Source organism: Poromitra crassiceps (assembly GCF_964638095.1).
Source record: "Poromitra crassiceps genome assembly, chromosome: 13".
In the NCBI taxonomy this organism is placed as follows: domain Eukaryota; kingdom Metazoa; phylum Chordata; class Actinopteri; order Beryciformes; family Melamphaidae; genus Poromitra; species Poromitra crassiceps.
This window is the reverse complement of record NC_139644.1, coordinates 49,577,690-49,600,545: the sequence shown is the minus strand read 5'-3', so window position 1 is coordinate 49,600,545 and position 22,856 is coordinate 49,577,690. Positions and strand designations below refer to the sequence as shown.

At 44.9% G+C, this 22,856-nt stretch overlaps 1 pseudogene across 1 annotated transcript in view; it reads left to right on the top strand.

The window, feature by feature from the left end:
• LOC310788622 (adhesion G protein-coupled receptor A3-like) overlaps window positions 1–22,617 on the top strand; it is a 91,579-nt pseudogene extending 68,962 nt beyond the window's left edge. The window contains exons 17-20 of the transcript in view: window positions 17,721–17,752; window positions 19,814–19,915; window positions 21,714–21,897; window positions 22,600–22,617. The product of the transcript in view is annotated as an adhesion G protein-coupled receptor A3-like (transcript). The remainder of the gene's footprint in view (window positions 1–17,720; window positions 17,753–19,813; window positions 19,916–21,713; window positions 21,898–22,599) is intronic.
• Window positions 22,618–22,856: the final 239 nt, after the last annotated feature.

The following is a 22,856-nucleotide window of genomic DNA, read 5'->3' as shown; positions in this document are numbered from 1 at the left end:
CCTATTTCTAGTGTGACAAAAAAATGTTTTTTTTATTCCAGACAGATCTTTGTTTGGCTATAACAAATTGTGGCTGTATCCTGTTACGTGCTGGGCCGCGCGTCTCACTCTTCGTAGCGCCCTGCGGTCCATGGTGGTACAGTTCCCATACCAGGTGGTGAAGCAGCCAGTCAGCAGGCTTTCAATGGTGCCTCTGTAGAAGTACCTAAGGATTTCTGGCCTTAGCCCAAATTTCTTTAGGCGCCTGAGTCCGTGTATTCGCTGTTGGGCCTTTTTGACAACAGTGGCGGTGTGACCGGCCCATGTCAAGTCCTGGTGGATGTTGACTCCCATGTACTTGAAGCTGTCCACCCTTTCCACCACTGTGCCATTGATGGTGGTTAGCCAGGCTGCCTGGTCTCGTCTCTGTAACTATATCCTTACAACAGCTAAGAAAGGAGCTTGTGAAGAACGAACATCCCCACAGTCAAAGCACTTCCCTGAGATATCTATATAAAAATGTTTATTGCTTTACTACCAAAAATAAAACCTCCAGTGTCTGTATAAGCTAAGGCTAACCCGTTAGCGATTAGCTAATGGTGGTTGTGTACACTTGTGTAGGCCCCCCGTGTAGCACAAGCGGCTAACGCTAGTGCTAGCCTGCATGTTAAAAACCATTGTGTACCGATAACGTAGCAGCTGGAACTAATAACACACATCTTTTCTGAACTTACTTCAGTCCCCAACCAACGTTACTTCCTCGCGCACCTTTCTCAAAACAATGTCCTTTTTATTGGATATGTCTGGTAGCCAACACAGCCACCCCGACCTCCAGGGAGCCAGTACCTGTGTTAAGAGCCCCTGTCCCGGCCATACACACCCAGCACAGCCACCGACACCCAGGCAGCGTTAGATAACAGATGAAGCCATGTGTGTGTCTTGTCTATGACGATAGATCTATAATATGAACAGCCTGTCCAGCCAATGACAGCTTCAGACTGGCTGCAACAGCTGTCAATCATCCATTTTTATATGTCAAATAACTACTTAAAAACAAACTGATCCAAAAAATGAACACTTGCACAGGCATTAGCGTGATAAGAACTATCTAAAATGATACAAACCACCTTTGGGAAAAAATGATCTGACGTACACTGTGATTGTTCCGGTTGTCCATTTCCCCATCCACTAACATGGGGAGGCGGGCCTTGTGACCTATACTGGCACCTGCCTCCAGAGCGGCGATCTAACATGCAGCGGCTTCACTGAACGGGACCAGTTCTGACTTGACAAAGTCGGAATTGTACTTTGATGAAGTTGTAGAAATATCGCAATTATTTTGCGAAAAACTGTAATGGAAACACAGCTAGAGTCACCCCTCCAGTCTTTCCTATTTCAGTCTTAAAATCTTGTCAGCTGACCTATTTTATAGACCAGACCAGCACATCCGGGTCATTTGCAAAACATGAAGGCCGCGCCCCTTTTTAGGGGATAACACAAGCCACTCGCATTGACTTCAATGTAAAATAGCAGTACCCAAAACATCTATAGAAAAAGAACAGAATTAATTTAGTTTATAAATGACCCAAAGACACCATGACATGACAATATATTTCAACTCGGCCGGCCATAGAATACGCAAGATACATCGACACGAGGTACTTGCCTTATATGAACGCTGTATCCAGTTTCCACCAGGGTACATGCATCGTCCACATTGACGGTGTCACCCCTACTCTATTAAAACGTTAAAAATGTCTATCGCAAACTTTTTTTTTTTTTTTTTTTTAATTGTTATATAACATATAACAACACAGCAACTCTTCGGCATATCTCTGTCAAATTAAACCATTTTAAATAGTTTGTTTGAAGTGGTTTCGGCGTCTTGTACCATATTTTACTATGGTGGGTTTTCCCTAAAAAGGGGCGCGGCCTTGGCTCTGGATGCTTGACGCAGTTCTGGTCAATACCCCATCCAAACAACTGGGTCTCCACCTCTAAATGGAAAATGAAGCCTGTCGAGATCCATCATGTTAATGCTGCTTTATTAGGCTACTCGTTGTTTAGACTCATCCTCATAAGAGGCTGTTAGACACAGTCCGTTCAAGACAACTCGGACCGCCGGGAAAAATGGGTAAAAAGTGAATTGAACGGTCGTTCAGGCCGGAATTACAGCTCGGAAATTCGGGTATCATCCAGAGCTCCGGTTTCTCCGAGTTGACGTCACAGCCACATCAAAATGGCAACTTGCATCGTTAATGATAATCACAGAATTATCATAAAGACGTTTGTTGATGTTTTAACACACAATTTGAGGTCTTAATTATGTAATGTTAACGTTTCATATGTGTTTGTGTCATCTGTGTTTCGCTCTGTGTGAAATTCAATATTCAGCATGTTCGGTTAGCATTGTTCACTAGTAGGTAGCTACCATGCTAACGCGGGTTGCTATAGCAACAGTTTGGTTCCCCCCCCCCCCCCCCCCCCCCCGAGCGGGAGGTGCAGCGTGAAACGCAAATCTGTCCGAGCCGGAGGTTCCGTGTTGAAACTTACGGCGGTCTGAGTTGTCTTGAATGTGGTATTAGACACAGTCTATGTGTCTCTGTGTTCTATCTAGGATGATGGTGGATTTTCAGATGCTCATAGCTTGTTTGGGCAGATGCATTGTATTCATTGTGTTCTCTGCCCTCAGGCTATGGATGCCCTGTGTTGTGTTTCAATAAGTCTGTGTCAAAGACAAGGCTGTAAAGATGGAGGAGGGGGGAGCCCTGTCATTGTTGTTACATCATTGTTGTTCCATGGCACGGGCCTGACTGAGCCTGGCACACAGTCACACACTACGTGCAGCACAAAAGCATTGCTCACATGCAGGGACTTGTCAGACAGAACTGCTGGCTCTGGTGGAGAGTGAGAGTGTAACATGTATATATGAGTCATGCAGTATGCAGAGTGGAGAGAGCAGCACTGTCATAGCTTCAGCCCCATGTGTGCTACTGTTGCATCAAGGGCAGCTTTTAGATGTTAGACTGTCTTTTGATCTAAGGTTACAAACAGCAGCTTTTAGATGTTAGACTGTCTTTTGATCGAAGGTTACAAACAGCAGGGCATTTGGTGGAAGCTATGAAGCAGCAGGGACTTGAACTGAATATATGTATTGCTTGAGTTGAGGATAGGTTTTGGGGCTTCTCAATAACCAAATTGAAGGGTTTCTTCTTGTTGTCTATTGCTATGTATGTGTGTCATACATATATCACTGGAACACCTAAACGGTTTGGAAGTTGGAAACCCTCATTCATGTTTTGGTTGCACCTGTGTTGTTTGTTTACCCTGCCTTTTAGACACAAAATGGCTGCTGTAAAAAATAATTCAAAAATCTGTTTGGTTAGGACCTAACTAAACAGATTTTTGAATTGGCCTTTCTTTTTTACAGCAGCCATTTTGTGTTAGGTCACATTGTGCTCTTTACACTTCCTGAAAGATTCAGATGGTATAAATAGCTGTAGCCGTCACTTGCTACCCAGAAATTCGGAACTCCTCAGCAGTTAATAGTATGAGTTGTGTCAAACAAACGTTAATATCTCAAACACTATACATCACAACGCTTATATTTTGACATTCTGAGTGAGAGCAGAAGTAGCTCAAGAGTTTGATGTATAATATATGCATGTCGTGTTAAAGTTGTGTGAACTGTCGCAGTTTTTAAAATGTAAACAGAGTTAACTGGCTAGAGTCAGCCACTCAAGCCTTGCGCCACTTGGGCTCCATAGGGTTCCGTTGACGCGATTTGTTTACCAAAATGCTGCTCGGCTGATCTCTCGTATATACAGACACATCACATGCTTATTCTAGGATTTGAAGTGAAAGTTTAACATGTTATTGTTTTTAATGATGAGTCAGCCTTGTTTCATATTGCTTTATGATACAATGGTGTCATTGTAAGGCTACAGCAGTGTTTCCCCTACCATTCTACAGGTCTGGTTTTTTCTGCTCTCCCCAAAATTTCAATAAACCTTTTATAGCATATTATTACAATACAACAATACTGTTGTTGACAGTGTTGACAGTAATAGAAGATGCCAAATCATTCAAAATAATAAGCATTTGGCTTTTAGGAGCATCGTGCCAGCGCGCGCCGCTGTTTCTAAACGTGTCAACGTGTGTCGTTGCCTGGGAAACGCACATCCCATAATGCAACAGTTTGCATCGCATCCCATAATAGTATGATGATACTTGGGATGCCATTGCGAACATAGATGCGAACAGGTTAGCTAAAAGTTTAGCGTCGCCAGCGAGGGCCCCCACCGTTGCGGTCGGGGTACGTTTCGAAATCCCTCCAGGCCTGAAAATCTTTCTAGGGGAAAACACTGTAAGCAAATAGACGTGAAAGTCACAAAGGAAAAAGAGTAGTGGCTGTAAAGTGCATGGCTATTGGCTAATGTCCACAGTAGGAGCTGAACAACACCACTAATAGGCCACACCCCCAGGGTGATGAATGACAATGCCCTTGAGGAGGCAAGTGCTATTAGTGGGAGTGTGCAGGGTGAAGACATGTCCTGATGACCAGAGTCTGTTTCCATCAAGTGAGGCTAGCAGAGCCCATCTCCAAAGAGGTCACTGCTGATGAGTTGAACACAGAACTGGTTATAAGACGTATAGTCAGGGTTTGGCATGTCACTGTGCAGTTTGATAGATTGCTTCAACCAGGATCAATGAGCTACCATGCCTTCTACTACAGGCTCCTGATTGGATGAAACAAAAGTCAAGGTTGTCTTTTTAAATGCTTAGGAGATAATGTAATTCAAAACGGACTCGGGCTACAAATCAGATCTGGAGACAAACTCGATTGTGCTCTTTTTGGTTTTTTTGCAGAGCATTTTTTTTTACTTTTAGAAGCGCATGCATGCATGCATCGCCACAGATCATCAGGAGAAATCAATCTCAGACATGAATGGCCCTTGGAATCTGTTGTTACCACCACCAGCGAAATTGCTTGAAACAAAAGTTGAGACCATGAGCACAAATTGAATGAATATGACTTAGATTGATGTGGTATTAATGTTTGTGTACTGTAGGAAGAATGATTTTGAAACTAGACTTTTCAAACCAAAGTAGTGAGTGGCCATGATGACTGAGGTTTCCCAGAGAAATTCATCTTGGTAGTGGACCAGTCATGGGCTCCCAGGTGACGTAACACACTCTCTGGGGGCCATGCTGGAGATCCTCAGCTCCTGGCTTCAGTGGCTATGAATGGCTGATTGTATTCCTTAACTTATGACTTGGCCATCTCAACACAGTTTGGTACTGATCTGCGTAGTTTCGGCACTGTTTTATCTGGGAACTCGTCTTCTTCTTTTTCTTCTTCTTCTTTCCTGTAGACTCCTAAGTGGAGCACCTAACGGGGCTCCAGGCCGTCTCCCTCCAGGAACCCCCCTGGCTCCTCCTGAGACAGTGTTTTTCCAGTTTCTATAGCAAGTGGGTAACTGGTCATTTTGATTGATACAGTATATCTGTTTACTTTTGTGTTTAGATAGCATCAGCTAGTTAGACAGCTGACCTTCTATCACTGTCTTGTGTAAACGGATATTCTCAGACAAGCTAATATACAGTATCTGTTGGTAGCATAGTTAATTATCTGCAGGCTAGTTAACTAGCTAGCAATGCCAAAAACCATCTCAAGAGCTTTGATTTGGAAATAACGCTACCTCTCTTTTCTCTGATCTTCTCCAAATATATTCTTAGTTCATTCAGAGAAAAAGTCAATCAATGAAAGGAAGCTGTTGATCTCTACAAAGTAGTCAAACTACAAAGTGCTAATAGTGCTAATAAATAGAGGCCATTTACACCTGGCGCTAACATGCGTTTTCTGTGATCAGATTGCAATCAGATTGTATTTTATCACTTCAGCCTGATTCCATTTACACCTGGCGTTAACATGCATTTTCTGCAATCTGATTGCAATCAGATTGCAGAAATGGTTGTCATCTCAATCCGCATACAGTTGCTGTATCCAGATTGAGATGACACATTGCATTTACACTTGTGTTCAATGTGTACACACAATGCATCCCTGACCACCTCCGGAGGTGGTTTGGCCGATCAGATTGCAATCCTTCTTCAATGCGTTTTGGGGGTGTTTACACCTGGCATTTCAAGTGATAAAATACAATCTGATTGCAATCTGATCACAGAAAACGCATGTTAGCGCCAGGTGTAAATGGCCTTATAGTAGTACTAGTAGTTTTTTGGAAGTGGAACACCATCATTTTGTTTTAGCCAGGTTGATGATGATGGATATTGCCCAGTTTTTAGAGTAGTTCTCCAACAGTGTGAGAGGTTTTGTTACAAACAAATCATATGAACAAATTGTCCAGGTCGACTCCCTGCCTACCAACATGAGGCTCGCAGGCTCGAGCCGCCATGTTACCTCCGGCTTGGTTGGACGTCTAACTAGGCACCCGTGTCTGTGGGGTATGTGTCCTGGTTGGTGCACTAGTGCCCCCTCTGGTCAGTCGGGGTGCCTGTTCAGGGTGAGTGGAACTGGGGGGAATAGTATGAACCTCCCACGCGCTACGTCCTGCTGGTGAAATTCCTTTTGAGGGGGGGGGGGGGGTTTGGTTGTTCTAAAAAAAATGTATAAAAAAAACATTTGTCTTACCTTGGTAATTTGTTCAAATCTGGGTGACGATGCCAACGAAAGAACCTGCCAACACTAACAGTACGTTTTGACTGGCTGGGGAGCCGAGCCAGTGTTGACAGGTGTTCTGTCCAAGTCTGTTCCCCCAACAAATAACGTTAGTGTTTCCCGTAGCGGTGCCCTTCACAGTGTGTTGTGTGGGGTAACTGGAGTGTTTAACTTTTAAATGTAAATGGTAATGTCATTTTAGAGGCCATCCTTTACATACATACATAGAAATATTTTCCCCGGAATATTTTTCATCATTTCAACAGTCAGGCATAATATTGTCCATTGTCACATTATTTGATATTGTAAAGATAAAACACAATTATATTATCAAATCAATTATCCAATTCATTTTGAATATAGTGATATAATACTGACCGGGTAGAGACAGTGGAAAATAGAGTGATATTAATTTGAGTTCATAAAACTACTTCAGTCACGAGAGACTTGTAGGAAGGATTAATAAACTTTATTGAACAAATAACCAGTTTAAGTGTGGCGTATGGCTCCATGATATGATGACACTCCTCTTGAGATGAGAGAGGGGGGGGGGGGCGTCAGTGACGTATAGGATAGATAATCCCCCCATAGGGATTTCTACAGGAGCCATGATGTCGGTGGTGATCAGGGGAGGGGGTGGGACGAGACAACTGCTCCAGTGATGATGAGCAGCAGCTGAGGATGATGGCACAAATGTGAGTAATGACATAGTAGCAAGGGCTCTTTATATACCACCACCGCCGCTTAGGTGATTGGCTCAGCAGATCAGGAGAGACAGATGTCCTTAGCTGATTGGATATTGGGAAATGGGGAAGGGGCAGTTGTGATGTCACTTGAGCAATTGTGATGTCACCAGTGATGTCACTCGAGCAATTGTGATGTAATCAGTGATGTCACTAAGGAGTTACACACCCTGAATGACAAGGGGCATGTACGCATCGGGTGCGCTAAATGATGATGTAGGAGTCCGTCTTCGTGACTGAAATTTAGTCAAGACCACACATCTACACACCCACTCCACAACAAACTTTCAGGTATGTCACGTTTTGCATGTTATCCACCTTATTTCTAGCTGCCATGATGCCTGATGGGTGCTTCTTCCACTTCCGGTGTAATAGACTGTTTTACAGTCTATGGTTTTAACTTGACAAAAAAAACGTCTATGAGGATTTTACAGCAGAGCCATTCTGCTCTACAGCCGTGTCGTTCGGGTGCTGGGATAACGTAATGCATTGTGGGTAGTCGGCTACTAACTGTGGCTAATGTTAGCGGCTAGCTAGCTATGTTACATGGCAGTAAAACGCCACCAAATTGATTTAACTTTTCACCATTTCGAGTAACACACATTTTGAGTTTCCATACGGACCGGACCCCCAGTGTTGGTTAGTTGTTTATAACGTGACTATATTTATAACTTTTATAACGTCCTCCAGTTTCCGGTTTATAATTCGGGTCTGCAGCCAGAGTATAACAAAGGAAATGGCAAGCTGCAACAATAAGTCACGTTAAACCGGACCTTGTACCCACAATTATTTTTTACAGTGGGTCATTCAAAAATAAGGTGGATAGGCTATTTTTTTAGCCATTTTTTATGTACAGTACAGCCATGGACCTCCATGATGGCGCCAAGCCATCGTGATTGCTAGGAGATTTGTGACGATGCCTCTGTGGGGATATATTAAAAGGTGAAATCAATGCTACCAAAGTATAAAATATCACTTTAAGTGTGTGCTTTGCAGGCCGTGTTGATAGATAGGTCTAATAATCTCATCTAATTCATAATAGAGTCGTGATGTATTTTCCACTGTTGAGGTCTCTGTTGGGAGTTGAAGCCATATTGTAACAGCAGGCCCAGAGCAGAGTGCTGATAACAGTGTGTCCCTAGTGGTCTAGTCGAAGGCTCATGCATACAGTATGAGATCATTGGCCTGATTGTTTTGGCCTAAAAGAGAGAGGGGGGGGGGGTCTCAAAAGTCTCTCTCCCCTCCTCCCTCTGCTGTCCTCTTTAATGTGTGGGGGGGGGGGGGGTCTCAAAAGTCTTTCTCCCCTCCTCCCTCTGCTGTCCTCTTTAATGTGTGGGGGGGGGGGGGGTCATCTCAAAAGTATTTCTCCCCTCCTCCCTCTGCTGTCCTCTTTAATGTGTGTGTGGGGGGGGGGGAGCATCTCAAAAGTATTTCTCCCCTCCTCCCTCTGCTGTCCTCTTTAATGTGAGGGGGGGGGAAGCATCTCAAAAGTATTTCTCCCCTCCTCCCTCTGCTGTCCTCTTTAATGTGAGGGGAGGGGGGAAGCATCTCAAAAGTCTTTCTCCCCTCCTCCCTCTGCTGTCCTCTTTAATGTGAGGGGGGGGGGAAGCATCTCAAAAGTCTTTCTCCCCTCCTCCCTCTGCTGTCCTCTTTAATGTGAGGGGGGGGGAGCATCTCAAAAGTCTTTCTCCCCTCCTCCCTCTGCTGTCCTCTTTAATGTGAGGGGGGGGGGAGCATCTCAAAAGTATTTCTCCCCTCCTCCCTCTGCTGTCCTCTTTAATGTGAGGGGGGGGGAGCATCTCAAAAGTATTTCTCCCCTCCTCCCTCTGCTGTCCTCTTTAATGTGAGGGGGGGGGAGCATCTCAAAAGTCTTTCTCCCCTCCTCCCTCTGCTGTCCTCTTTAATGTGAGGGGGGGGGAGCATCTCAAAAGTATTTCTCCCCTCCTCCCTCTGCTGTCCTCTTTAATGTGAGGGGGGGGGGAGCATCTCAAAAGTATTTCTCCCCTCCTCCCTCTGCTGTCCTCTTTAATGTGAGGGGGGGGGAGCATCTCAAAAGTATTTCTCCCCTCCTCCCTCTGCTGTCCTCTTTAATGTGAGGGGGGGGGGAGCATCTCAAAAGTATTTCTCCCCTCCTCCCTCTGCTGTCCTCTTTAATGTGTGTGTGGGGGGGGGGGGCATCTCAAAAGTCTTTCTCCCCTCCTCCCTCTGCTGTCCTCTTTAATGTGAGGGGGGGGGGAAGCATCTCAAAAGTCTTTCTCCCCTCCTCCCTCTGCTGTCCTCTTTAATGTGAGGGGGGGGGGAGCATCTCAAAAGTCTTTCTCCCCTCCTCCCTCTGCTGTCCTCTTTAATGTGAGGGGGGGGGAAGCATCTCAAAAGTCTTTCTCCCCTCCTCCCTCTGCTGTCCTCTTTAATGTGTGTGTGTGGGGGGGGGGGGGCATCTCAAAAGTCTTTCTCCCCTCCTCCCTCTGCTGTCCTCTTTAATGTGTGGGGGGGGGAAGCATCTCAAAAGTCTTTCTCCCCTCCTCCCTCTGCTGTCCTCTTTAATGTGTGGGGGGGGGAAGCATCTCAAAAGTCTTTCTCCCCTCCTCCCTCTGCTGTCCTCTTTAATGTGAGGGGGGGGGGAAGCATCTCAAAAGTCTTTCTCCCCTCCTCCCTCTGCTGTCCTCTTTAATGTGTGTGTGGGGGGGGGGGGGCATCTCAAAAGTCTTTCTCCCCTCCTCCCTCTGCTGTCCTCTTTAATGTGAGGGGGGGGAAGCATCTCAAAAGTCTTTCTCCCCTCCTCCCTCTGCTGTCCTCTTTAATGTGTGTGTGTGGGGGGGGGGGGGCATCTCAAAAGTCTTTCTCCCCTCCTCCCTCTGCTGTCCTCTTTAATGTGTGGGGGGGGGAAGCATCTCAAAAGTCTTTCTCCCCTCCTCCCTCTGCTGTCCTCTTTAATGTGAGGGGGGGGGGGGGGCATCTCAAAAGTCTTTCTCCCCTCCTCCCTCTGCTGTCCTCTTTAATGTGTGTGTGGGGGGGAAGCATCTCAAAAGTCTTTCTCCCCTCCTCCCTCTGCTGTCCTCTTTAATGTGTGTGTGTGGGGGGGGGGGGCATCTCAAAAGTCTTTCTCCCCTCCTCCCTCTGCTGTCCTCTTTAATGTGTGTGTGGGGGGGGGGCATCTCAAAAGTCTTTCTCCCCTCCTCCCTCTGCTGTCCTCTTTAATGTGAGGGGGGGGGGGAAGCATCTCAAAAGTCTTTCTCCCCTCCTCCCTCTGCTGTCCTCTTTAATGTGTGTGTGTGGGGGGGGGGGGCATCTCAAAAGTCTTTCTCCCCTCCTCCCTCTGCTGTCCTCTTTAATGTGAGGGGGGGGGGAGCATCTCAAAAGTCTTTCTCCCCTCCTCCCTCTGCTGTCCTCTTTAATGTGAGGGGGGGGGAAGCATCTCAAAAGTCTTTCTCCCCTCCTCCCTCTGCTGTCCTCTTTAATGTGTGTGTGGGGGGGAAGCATCTCAAAAGTCTTTCTCCCCTCCTCCCTCTGCTGTCCTCTTTAATGTGTGTGTGGGGGAAGCATCTCAAAAGTCTTTCTCCCCTCCTCCCTCTGCTGTCCTCTTTAATGTGTGGGGGGGGGAAGCATCTCAAAAGTCTTTCTCCCCTCCTCCCTCTGCTGTCCTCTTTAATGTGTGGGGGGGGGAAGCATCTCAAAAGTCTTTCTCCCCTCCTCCCTCTGCTGTCCTCTTTAATGTGAGGGGGGGTGAAGCATCTCAAAAGTCTTTCTCCCCTCCTCCCTCTGCTGTCCTCTTTAATGTGTGTGTGGGGGGGGGGGCATCTCAAAAGTCTTTCTCCCCTCCTCCCTCTGCTGTCCTCTTTAATGTGAGGGGGGGGGGAAGCATCTCAAAAGTCTTTCTCCCCTCCTCCCTCTGCTGTCCTCTTTAATGTGTGTGTGGGGGGGGGGGGGGGCATCTCAAAAGTCTTTCTCCCCTCCTCCCTCTGCTGTCCTCTTTAATGTGTGGGGGGGGGAAGCATCTCAAAAGTCTTTCTCCCCTCCTCCCTCTGCTGTCCTCTTTAATGTGAGGGGGGGGGGGGAGCATCTCAAAAGTCTTTCTCCCCTCCTCCCTCTGCTGTCCTCTTTAATGTGTGTGTGGGGGGGAAGCATCTCAAAAGTCTTTCTCCCCTCCTCCCTCTGCTGTCCTCTTTAATGTGTGTGTGGGGGGGGGGGCATCTCAAAAGTCTTTCTCCCCTCCTCCCTCTGCTGTCCTCTTTAATGTGTGTGTGGGGGGGGGGGGGGGCATCTCAAAAGTCTTTCTCCCCTCCTCCCTCTGCTGTCCTCTTTAATGTGAGGGGGGGGGGAAGCATCTCAAAAGTCTTTCTCCCCTCCTCCCTCTGCTGTCCTCTTTAATGTGTGTGTGTGGGGGGGGGGCATCTCAAAAGTCTTTCTCCCCTCCTCCCTCTGCTGTCCTCTTTAATGTGAGGGGGGGGGGAGCATCTCAAAAGTCTTTCTCCCCTCCTCCCTCTGCTGTCCTCTTTAATGTGAGGGGGGGGGAAGCATCTCAAAAGTCTTTCTCCCCTCCTCCCTCTGCTGTCCTCTTTAATGTGTGTGTGGGGGGGAAGCATCTCAAAAGTCTTTCTCCCCTCCTCCCTCTGCTGTCCTCTTTAATGTGTGTGTGGGGGAAGCATCTCAAAAGTCTTTCTCCCCTCCTCCCTCTGCTGTCCTCTTTAATGTGAGGGGGGGGGAGCATCTCAAAAGTCTTTCTCCCCTCCTCCCTCTGCTGTCCTCTTTAATGTGTGTGTGGGGGGAGCATCTCAAAAGTCTTTCTCCCCTCCTCCCTCTGCTGTCCTCTTTAATGTGTGGGGGGGGGAGCATCTCAAAAGTCTTTCTCCCCTCCTCCCTCTGCTGTCCTCTTTAATGTGTGGGGGGGGAAGCATCTCAAAAGTCTTTCTCCCCTCCTCCCTCTGCTGTCCTCTTTAATGTGACTCCAGCCCAGAAAGGGTGTGTTGCAAATAGTTGAGACGATCTCATTCACACATCCTTGTTTTCCCCCCCGATCTCCTTCATGACCTCAAAGTGCAGGAGGCACTGCTGAGTAGGACTGGGAAGAACTGGTAAACTTATCGGTCAAGAGGTATTTGATACCCTAATCTAATCTAGCATCATATTCCTCCAGTTCACAGTCTGTCTTATAAAACTCTGTCTTACTTTAGGCATATATGGCATCATGTATGTTCACACAATTAGGCCTAGCTGCCTGTTCGTAATCTTTTGTCAACCCAGCTCAGGCTAAACTGCTATGAAAACAATGCTTGTCTCGTTGGATTATGGAAGTTATTACTTCTCCATGGGCATAAATTGCCCTGCAAAATGTACAACCACTCATGAAATCACAGCTTCTTGGTATGTTATTATCAATAGGGTGTATTATTCAAAGTAATCAAAGAATTTCTATTTATACATTCATGAAATTCTACCATGTGGATGTGACTGCCCACAGTGTGCCAACTGCTGTGTTGTCTGTGGGGTCTGAAGTGGTAACCCATGCTGCGTGCTAGTGCTTGTCATGGTGTTATTAGCCTACAGTTTATACCCCATAACATCATGCTCCTAACTGAACTAATTGAAAGGGAATGTGAGATTATGTACAAAACTATACATCACATCCCTTATATTTTTGACATTCTGAGTGAGAGCAGAATTAGCTCAAGAGTTTGATCTATAATATATACATGTCATGTTAAAGTTGTGTGAACTGTCGCAGTTTTTAAAATGTAAACCGGGTCAGCCGGCTAGAGTCAGACACTCAAGCTCACGCTCCATAGGGTCCCATTGCCACCCAGTGACGCGGTTTGTTGACCAAAATGCTGCTCGGCTGATGCCTGCGTATAGGCTTCAGTACGCAGGCGCTCAAGATGAAGTACATATAGTAAATATAATGAATGTTTCTAATAGAAAACCTGCACCCATCACAGCAGCTTTAAGGGAATAGCAAGTTTCAGATACTACATTCAGAACAAGCAGGGATAGATGCATCATGAAAACACTGAAGGGACGTGTGTGTGTGTGTGTGTGTGTGTGTGTGTGTGTGTGTGTGTGTGTGTGTGCGCGCGCGCCTATGTTGTCCAGACAACCGATGCAGTGGATCTGGGGGATGTGGGAATCCATTGTCTCTGACAAAGTCAACAAAGTCTCTGCTCTTCCTCAATTTGTAGTAAAAGAATAAAGAAGCATGGTATCTTTAAAAGGCTGTTCCCCCTCCAGATCTGCATGTAGGAAATGATACTACAATAATACTACACACATCCCTGCTGAAAGCCAAGCTGTGTAGGTGGTACAACAAATGACTGAATGTTGTTGTTTTCCCCCTCGTTTCGTCCATTAGAGTTGATTAGGCACACTTTTGTTTTCCTTTTGTTAGGAAAGCCATAGTGCCTCGGTCTCTAGTTTGTGCTTGTAAAGTTTCATGAGGCTGTGATCATCCTAGAGGTCACAATAGGTAAGTTTATCCAGTGGGGTCAAGTTTCAAAAAATGCTCTGACTACAAAGAAATGGCTACTATGGAGACTAACATCATCATCATCACACATGAATACAATTGGGCTCATTGAATCCACAAGAGTCTCAGCTTTCCACTCGTACCCAATATGCAATTCCAAGACTGTTTAGGGACCCATGTTTAGTAGGGGTGGGGGAAAAAATCGACACACCATAGTATCGCAATATTTTGCCTGACGATATTGTATTGATATTTGGATGCCAAGTATCGATATTATTATTATTATTTTTATTTTTATTTTTTACGGTCCTTTACAGTCCGCTTAATAATGTAGCCTACGTATGGGGCAAAAAACAACAACAACACTGCATGTTTTACTTCCGGTGAGGTCAAGGAAAAGGTAGGAAAAGGAGTTAGACAATATATCGAAATATCGCAAATTTCAATCTATTGCAATACTAGCATATCGCAATACTATCGTATCGTGACTCAAGTATCGTTTTAGTATCGTATCGTGGGCACCTGGTGATTCCCACCCCTAATGTTTAGGGACCCAAGTATGCAGAAGTATTCAAATAGAAACGGTGAAAATAACATTTATACTGCTGCAAAAAAACTGAATGGTATTAAACACGTGAGGGGATTAGCATAAAGTGGGCATGTCTGTAAAGAGGAGACTCGTGGAGCCCTTTGAAAAAGGCTGACAAATTTTCCTTTGCCAAAATTGAGCTAAACTTGGATTTATTGATGTATTTAGCCCCCTTAGCAACAAGCTAGCATGCCATGCTTGGTTGGCAGCCTGCTAGCTGCTACACTACAGCCTGTGGAAAGGGGGGCGGGGGGAGGTAACGTGTCCTCGCCTGGTTAAACCCATCCTGATAATAACTAACATGATCTCACATTCTATTTCGCTCTACGTATCAGTCTGCACTCCAATCCGTCCATAGTCATTTCAGTGGGTGGGAGTACTTGCCTTGACAGACAACTCCTTCAGCCAATCAGCATCACCAAAATCCAGTCCTTCAGCCAATCAGCGTCGGATCCAGTCACATCCACATCCACTAGGAAGAACGGCGAAAACGTCTTTTCCGCCGAGAAACTCCACCAGTACATACGCACATCTTCTTGTTCTTGTTTCATTGTTGTTAGTGGGTCTATTACTGTTTTGCCTGCGGCGTCCCTGATTGGCTGGTTACGTCGTCAACTACGAGGCAGGTCCCTGATTGGCCCGTGGACTTTGTAATTTCTAAAAATCGCTGCGGGCGGCCGAGAGGCCAGAATGTGAGGATCGTTTACCAAGCTAGTCATGTCCTTCATCCTAGAATTAGGGCTGCTCGATAAATCGATTTTGAATCATAATCAAATTAATTAGTTAGGACGATGTGAAAAAAATTAAAATCGTAAAAGCGACTCATGTACGCGTGCTGCTACTCATCCTTTCTCCCCACTGTAAAGTCTCTCTGGAGGCTGTGACTACTGCTGGCTACTAAAGACAGCAGCAATGAACTTATTTCAACCCCTCCAAAAAGCACAGTGTGTGTGAGCACTGAGCAGCGTGTTGCACTGCGGGGCGGGCTGTACAAGATAACGATTACCACAACACACACACATACATGCACGCGCACAAACAAAGACGTTATCACTGGACGCTGAAATGTTGCCTTTAGTTCACATAACAACACGTGAGGCCACCGAGTAACGTTACCAGGACTCACCTCCAAAAGCGCAAATCCACCAGTGTCAAGTGACTGCAGGTTAGCAAGCAACAGCCAGGAAGTTAGGCATAGCAAGTTAGGCTAAAACAGGAAGTTGGGTTGTTCTGCCTTCAGAGTAAAAGCGTAATTTGTCACTTATGAAAAAAGAGGGGGAAAAAGAGCTCTGCAAGGCAACAAATGTTTAGAGAAGTATAATAGTATAAGAAATCGAAAATCGAGTTTTGAGAGAAAAAATCGTCAATTTAATTGTTAGGCAAAATCGAACAGCCCTACCTAGAATGTGAGGATGGTTTACCAAGCTAGACATGTCCCCCATCCCTATATAGCCTCATTAGCCTTTTTCACTTACCACCCAATTCACCCATTTTGTGTCTAAAATGCTGGAAGTAACACAGGTGCAACAAGTAAAACAGTAACAGGGCCCCAGGCAGCACTGGATCACCAAATGGATTAGAAGTTGGAAAGCATCATTGATGTTCAGCTTGCACCTGGGTGGGAAGTGAAAAAGGTGAATTGTGCAAATGCAAATCATTACATCTTTGCAGCGTTGGTCCTCTACTCCAAATGGCATTCTTTATCAAATCCTTAATTTACCATTGTGATGTAACTACTGTATCCCTGCTATTCTATGCAGGCTAGATGTGAGCTTGTACAATGGTGACGGCTGTAGTACCCACATGTGTTAAGCAAGTAGGGCGCTGCCAGCTTCTCAAAAACTGACCAAATATTGTGGAAACTGGATGTCCTTAACACATTGTATTTGCCTTGTGTATGAAATGTGCTATAAAGCTGAAGTTTCCCTTGCCTTAACAGAACTAAGAAACGCACGAGTCCTGGATAGAGACCTATTAAACCCATTAGAATCCTGAACCCAGGGGTTTAAGCAGAGCTGCTTTATTCACTGCTAGGCTCACCTCTGCCCTATATTATATAAAGTCACTCTCTTGGCAAGTTGTAGATGGCACACAGGGTTGTTTCCCATCACTTCTCAGCAAATATGCAGGAGCAGCTCAACATAAAGCAGGGGTTCCCAACCCGCGACATTCAAATTCCGGTACACCATCGATAATGTCATCAGTGACATCATCAGCAGTGTTGGGAGTAACTAGTTACTAAGTAAATAGTTACTGTAACTTAACTACTTTTTTCAGTAACTAGTAATCTAACTAATTACTTTTTCAAATTCAGTAACTCAGTTACAGTTACTAAAATAGTAACTGGGCTAGTTACTAGTTACTTTAGGACATGAAAATAACGGACAACTTCAGAGGATTACCCAGTTTCTGATCCTCAGACCTAGTCCGGGGAGAGAGCTGCAGCCAGAGCCCCAGAGGCTAAGGACCTTGATAGGCTATAAGCCTCCCCAATAAGCGAATGTTCAATGCCACACTGTGGCACAGCAACACTAACATAATGTGTGCATTAATAACAATCGAAGCTGACTTTTAAAAGTAACGCAAAAGTTACTTTCCCTAGTAACTAATTACTTTGAAGTAACTGGTAACTTTAAAGTAATTAAATTACCTTTTGAGAGAAGTAACTAGTAACTGTAACTAATTACCAATTTTCAGTAAGTGATGTCACATAGTAGGCTTCTTTTTCCCCACAGAATTCTGACTTTAGTCCGAGAATTCAGATTTTAATCTCAAAACTCTGACTTTATTCTCAGAATCCTGATTTAAAGTTATAATCGCAAAGATGTTCATCAAAATAAAAAATATATATAATTAAGAGTCACTCACAAATGTTGATTGAGGCTATGGTCCATTGACGGAAGCCTTTTGCAGTATATAGTGACATTATGTGACATTATTATTAATGTCACATAATGCAACACTGTTTGGATGTCACCTGCAATTACCACTCATCGCCATAGGTGTCACCCAAGAGAACACAGCTGAAATCTTAGAGATTATCACTTTAAACGCAGAACTAAAAAAACAAGTAAAAATAAAAAAACATCGCAAGTGACACTAATAATCTTCTGTAGTATTAAATTGGGTCTGGTGTATTTTTTTTTTTTTAGAGATTTCACGTGACCCTATTTTAATTCCAGGCGATCGCACTTAGGGTCGCGACCCTGAGGTTGAGAACCACTGCCATAAAGCCTCTTGTCTCCCTACTCCTTTGACTGCTTCTTTCAGCTCGGGCCCGAGGCTGCTCCACTGGGACCGGGGTGCGTTTTGAACCAAAACAATAGACAGAGTGAAGGGGAAGAAGCCTTTTCATATAGACACAACCAGCATGGGACCATCACACACCAATGCCAGTCCTCATCCTCATCCTCTCATTCATTAAGTGGTGCATTTTCTCTATCCCGCTTTACCCACTTAGTCTCATCCACTCCATTTCCCATCATAATGTATCTGTATGGTCAGTCTGTCTCATAATGTATCTGTATGGTCAGTCTGTCTCATAATGTATCTGTAGTAGAGGTGGGAATCACCAGATGCCCACGATACGATACTAAAACGATACTTGAGTCACGATACGATAGTATTGCGATATCGCCGATATTACGATATATTGAATATTGTGAAATATTGAATATTGTGATATTTCGATATATTGCGATTTCTTACTTTTTCAACTGTAAATGATGTCCCCAAAGGAAAACTTTGTCAACATCTGGTTTATATAAGAACAATTTTCCAGTCTGTACATCTGACTTCAACCATTTTATTGCAGCAACATTGTCAAGTAGACAGACCAACAACTTTCATAAAGTCATGTCATAGTTGCATGCACCTGACAAACTGAACTGTTTGTTACAGTCTACATATGGCCCAATTCCACAGCAGCTAGTAGCGCGGTCCCGCTCCGCTCGACTCGACTTTTGGTCTCATCCCACCGTTGAAAACCGGTCCAGCTCGGTTTGATTTGAGGCTGAGTCGTGCTACTTTTGGTCCCTGCCTCGTCGGGGTACTTCGGGCTGGCGAGTAGGTCCCAAATGGTGACGTAAAACTCTGATGGCTACTGATTGGTCAGAGAGAATCGTGTTTACTCTGTCTACTGACTGTCAATGCAATGCTGGCGGCTGCATACCAGTTTAGTGGTCTTACCTTATCTTCTGTTATGTATATTTCCATCAGTCTTTTGTGTCGGTGCCTTCACCTCCGGTGAAATAAAATCGTGGCGGGTGTTCAATTGTCTGAGAAAAAAGTCCGCTGCTCGCTCAGGGAGCTCTGTAGCTGAGTGGAGGCTGCAGCGCTCCGCTAGGCCGCAGCGGGTGTTTGGTGAAGCCCCGGTCTTGCCTGGTGAGAGGCCGCGGGGTAGAGGCTTCACTCGGTTGCGCCTCTCCCGTCCCCGCGCAGCGCATGCCTGTGATATCCATTCTCTTGGCCGATTGTCACATTTGCCCATGTACACTGTAGGTCATTTAGAGGCACCAGTATTTCATAAACAGTTTAAAAGTTCTGTGGATGGATTTAATTGTAACGTTATGTTATAGCCGAAGGACAGATATGCGGTCGCTATTTTTAGACGACCAGCTGTGGGCACGACCAGCTGTGGGCGGGGGTGGGTGGGGGCAGATGATCCGCGGTGGAAGCAAAACGTCCATAGGGCTGATACGATTAGAGCCGAGTGGTGACGAGCTGTACAGGGCAGTAAAATGTGGTGGAAATGAGCCATTACAGTCCACCTTAACTGGATGTGTGTGTGGACTACTGCACTTAGGTAGTTTTTGAACAATGCAACTTCACTTCACTTGCACAAAACATCTTGTGCAGCCCATTCAGTAACTGGGGAATTTGTAAATTACTGTTATGACAAAACTGTTACTGTTAAAACAAAATGAAAATATGCTACCGTTTGTTTACTGCTGGCCTTGGAACGAAAGTTTATAGCAGCCCGGTGGCCTGGCATGGCATGGCCTGCAATTTTTTTTTTTTTTTGGTGCAATATCGATACTTGGCGTCCAAATATCGATACAATATCGTCAGGCAAAATATCGCGATACTATGGTGTATCGATTTTTTTCCCCCACCCCTAATCTGTATGGTCTGTCTGTTGTTCCTCTCTCAACCAGCATTTTATTATTTTCCATCTGGAGAGTTTCAGACATGGGCAGAAAAACGACTGCCCTGCTCTGTTAATGACGCTGAGGTTTTTGAGGAAGTTCTAACCTAATGGTTAATCTCTAGATAGAAAACTTATCTGCATATTGAGTTTGGGACAGCCAGGTACAAAAGAGCCTGGTCTTGAAGGTGTCTCTCTTCCCTTGACCCTCCTGCAGGGCAGTGATGCCTGGCATGGTGATGTTTCGGCGGCGCTGGTCAGTGGGCAGTGATGACCTGGTGCTGCCCGCCCTCTTCCTGTTTCTATTGCACTGTGTCTGGTGAGTCACTCTGTTTCTTTCACTGTGTGGATCCCATGTTTGTGTGCACATTCTATTTTGATTTATCTCTGTATCTCTGTGCAGAGTAGGCTTGGTCAATATCTAAACTTTAAACATTCTGTCCCACCAACATATTGCCATATATGATGATATTATTGGTGTTTCTCAGGATGGGGGTGGGGTCACAATAGACACACTACAATGATCATACGTGTGTATATTGTGTTTTGCTTATCATTTTAGAAGTTTGCACTGTGATTTCAGCCACACAATACTGCAGCAGCCAGATGAGGCGGGCGATCAAATATTGCAATATTCACAAAATATGTTTTTTTGTAAATAAAGTTTTTATTTATTCACACACAGACAGTATAACCTCTTTCACTTAAACATTCCCAGGCCTCTGATATCTGAACAAAAGAAGTAATAATAGCATCCCCACATCACAGTGTCCCAGCCGTGATATGCAAAAAAGCGGTCCCATGTCCTCTTGAAATCCTCACCTTTCTCATTGACTCTAGCTAACGTGTTCATATGATACTATTTCTAACATGAATTCTACCCTCTTTTTCTTTTTTACACATCTGGAGATGATACTTTTCCAACATCTTGAGAATCATTCTGGCAGCTGTGACCACTCCTACATGAATCACTGCAAAGTCATACTTCCATATATTGGGCAATTCTGTGTGGTCCCCTAATAGGCACAGTGTTGGTGATACAGGCACCTCCGAGTAGGGATGGTGCCGATCCAATATCGGTATCGGGTGCCGATATTGGATTGATTCTCGGATCGGATCGGATCGGAATTTTTTTTTTTTTTTCAATTCCAGCGCGGGCCGTAATTTGCCCATGTATAATAGTATCCTTCTTTGCCTTGTATATTTTCTTAATTATGTCTGCTTTTTGCAAGGTATATTGAAAAAAAAAAAATTATTGGTCAAATCTTTGCCTATACTGTATATTCAAGAAAAATATTGGTATCGGCATAATATCGGTATCGGCAGATATCCAAATTCAGGTATCGGAATCGGATCGGAAGTGGAAAAAATGTGATTGGTGCATCCCTACCTCCGAGCTCAACCATTTCCCTATGTATTCTAGTACTTTCATTTCCCTATGTATTCTAGTACTTTCATTTCCCTATCTATTCTATCTATTCTATCTATTCTATCTATTATATCTATTCTATCTATTCTATCTATTCTATGTATTCTATGTATTCTATGTATTTTTTCCCAAAACGGGTAAACCAGTTTACACTCCCAGATTGCATGTAAACATGTCCCTGTTTCTGTCTGACATTTCCAACATAAGTTATTGGTCATCAAACCCGTCCTGTGGAGCTTAGAAGGAGTGTAATAAAACCCATGTATGAACTTATACTGACTGAGTGAATATCCCCCTCGCCTCCGTGTTAGCTAGTGTTTGTAACCACTCTTCATCACTCATCATCACACCCCAGGTCCCTCTGCCAGATGATTCTCACATTTCTACACATATCTTTTTGTAATCCCTTCAAGGATTTGTAAAATAATATAGAAGCCCTGTGCGCTATACAAGGTAACTCCAAAAACTCCATCTCTGGATTACTGCCCAGCACGAATTGGCCCTTAGTGATACAGTCTCTCATTTGCAAATACTTCCAAAAATACATTTTCCTTTCCAATCCATATTTTTGCATAAACTCAGAGAAAAAATATCACACTGTTGACAAAATATCACTATATTCGGCCAAGCCTAGTGTGCAACTATATATTTTTGTTTTTCTGTAACCATGTTTTTCTTTCCTGCTCAGGTTGGTGGTTCTGTCTGTGGTTCTGTTCGGCCTGCCCTATGGCTCAGATCAGTCCTGCTCCGTCACCCTGGTGGACCACGGACGAGGGTATCTGGGCATCCTGGTCAGCTGCCTCATCTGTGAGAGCGCCATCATGTGGCTGAGCATGAGAGGCAGCATCCTCTACACACAGCCCAGGGAAGCTGTACAGTATGTCCTCTATATCCGGCTAGGTAAGACACACACACACACACACACACACACACACACACACACACACACACACACACACACACATACATACACACACACACACACACACACACACATACATACATACATACATACACACACACACACACACACACACACACACACACTTGTTTGTTTAATTTGAACCTTTCTTGTGTGCAGGAGTACCCTTTGATAGATTGGACTTAGCTTAGCGTCATCTCCCGGTACTTTGCATACTGCTCTGCATGTTTAGTTGAATAATGTCGCTTCAGGTTATATTCTTTTAGTACTGCCATTTTCTCTTTGCAAATGAGGAAGGCGGCATTCCCTTTGAACTCGATGAAAAAATAATCACTCTCCCACTCCTCCTGAATCTGTCTGTGCTCGTCATCAACCTTTGTTTTGCCTTTTGACAGCGACATGTTCACTTCTCAACAAAAGACAACATTTCAGCTGTAAATGTTTTTCTCTCACTCGGGTGAACCAATCACCTGCTAATGAGGTGGATTTGACATGCAGTGATGATCCCGCTGGCCTGGAGTGTGAAGCCCTGTTGCCAGATACTGCTGATGGTTTCCAGCACAAAGAGTTCAAAAACCGCCAAAATACACACAAAACAGCCCAAGGAACTGCACATCTATGTAAATTTATCTGGCAACCCTGGTGTGTGAAGTGCGGCTCGTCTGCATGAAGGCAGCGCCTCGGGAGCGCGCTCTGTGTTTTACAACGAGCGGAGGTGCGGGCCTGATTTCACTATAACTTCATATCAAGTGGCGGGCCGCATGAAATCGTTTTAGGGGCCGTGTCTGGCCCGGGGGCCATGAGTTTGAGACCCCTGGCTTAGGGGGACCTGACTGAGTGCAGTGTGTGTGGTGGGGAGTGCTCACAGGTTGGTGAATGGGGGAACGGGCACTGCACTAGTTATAATAA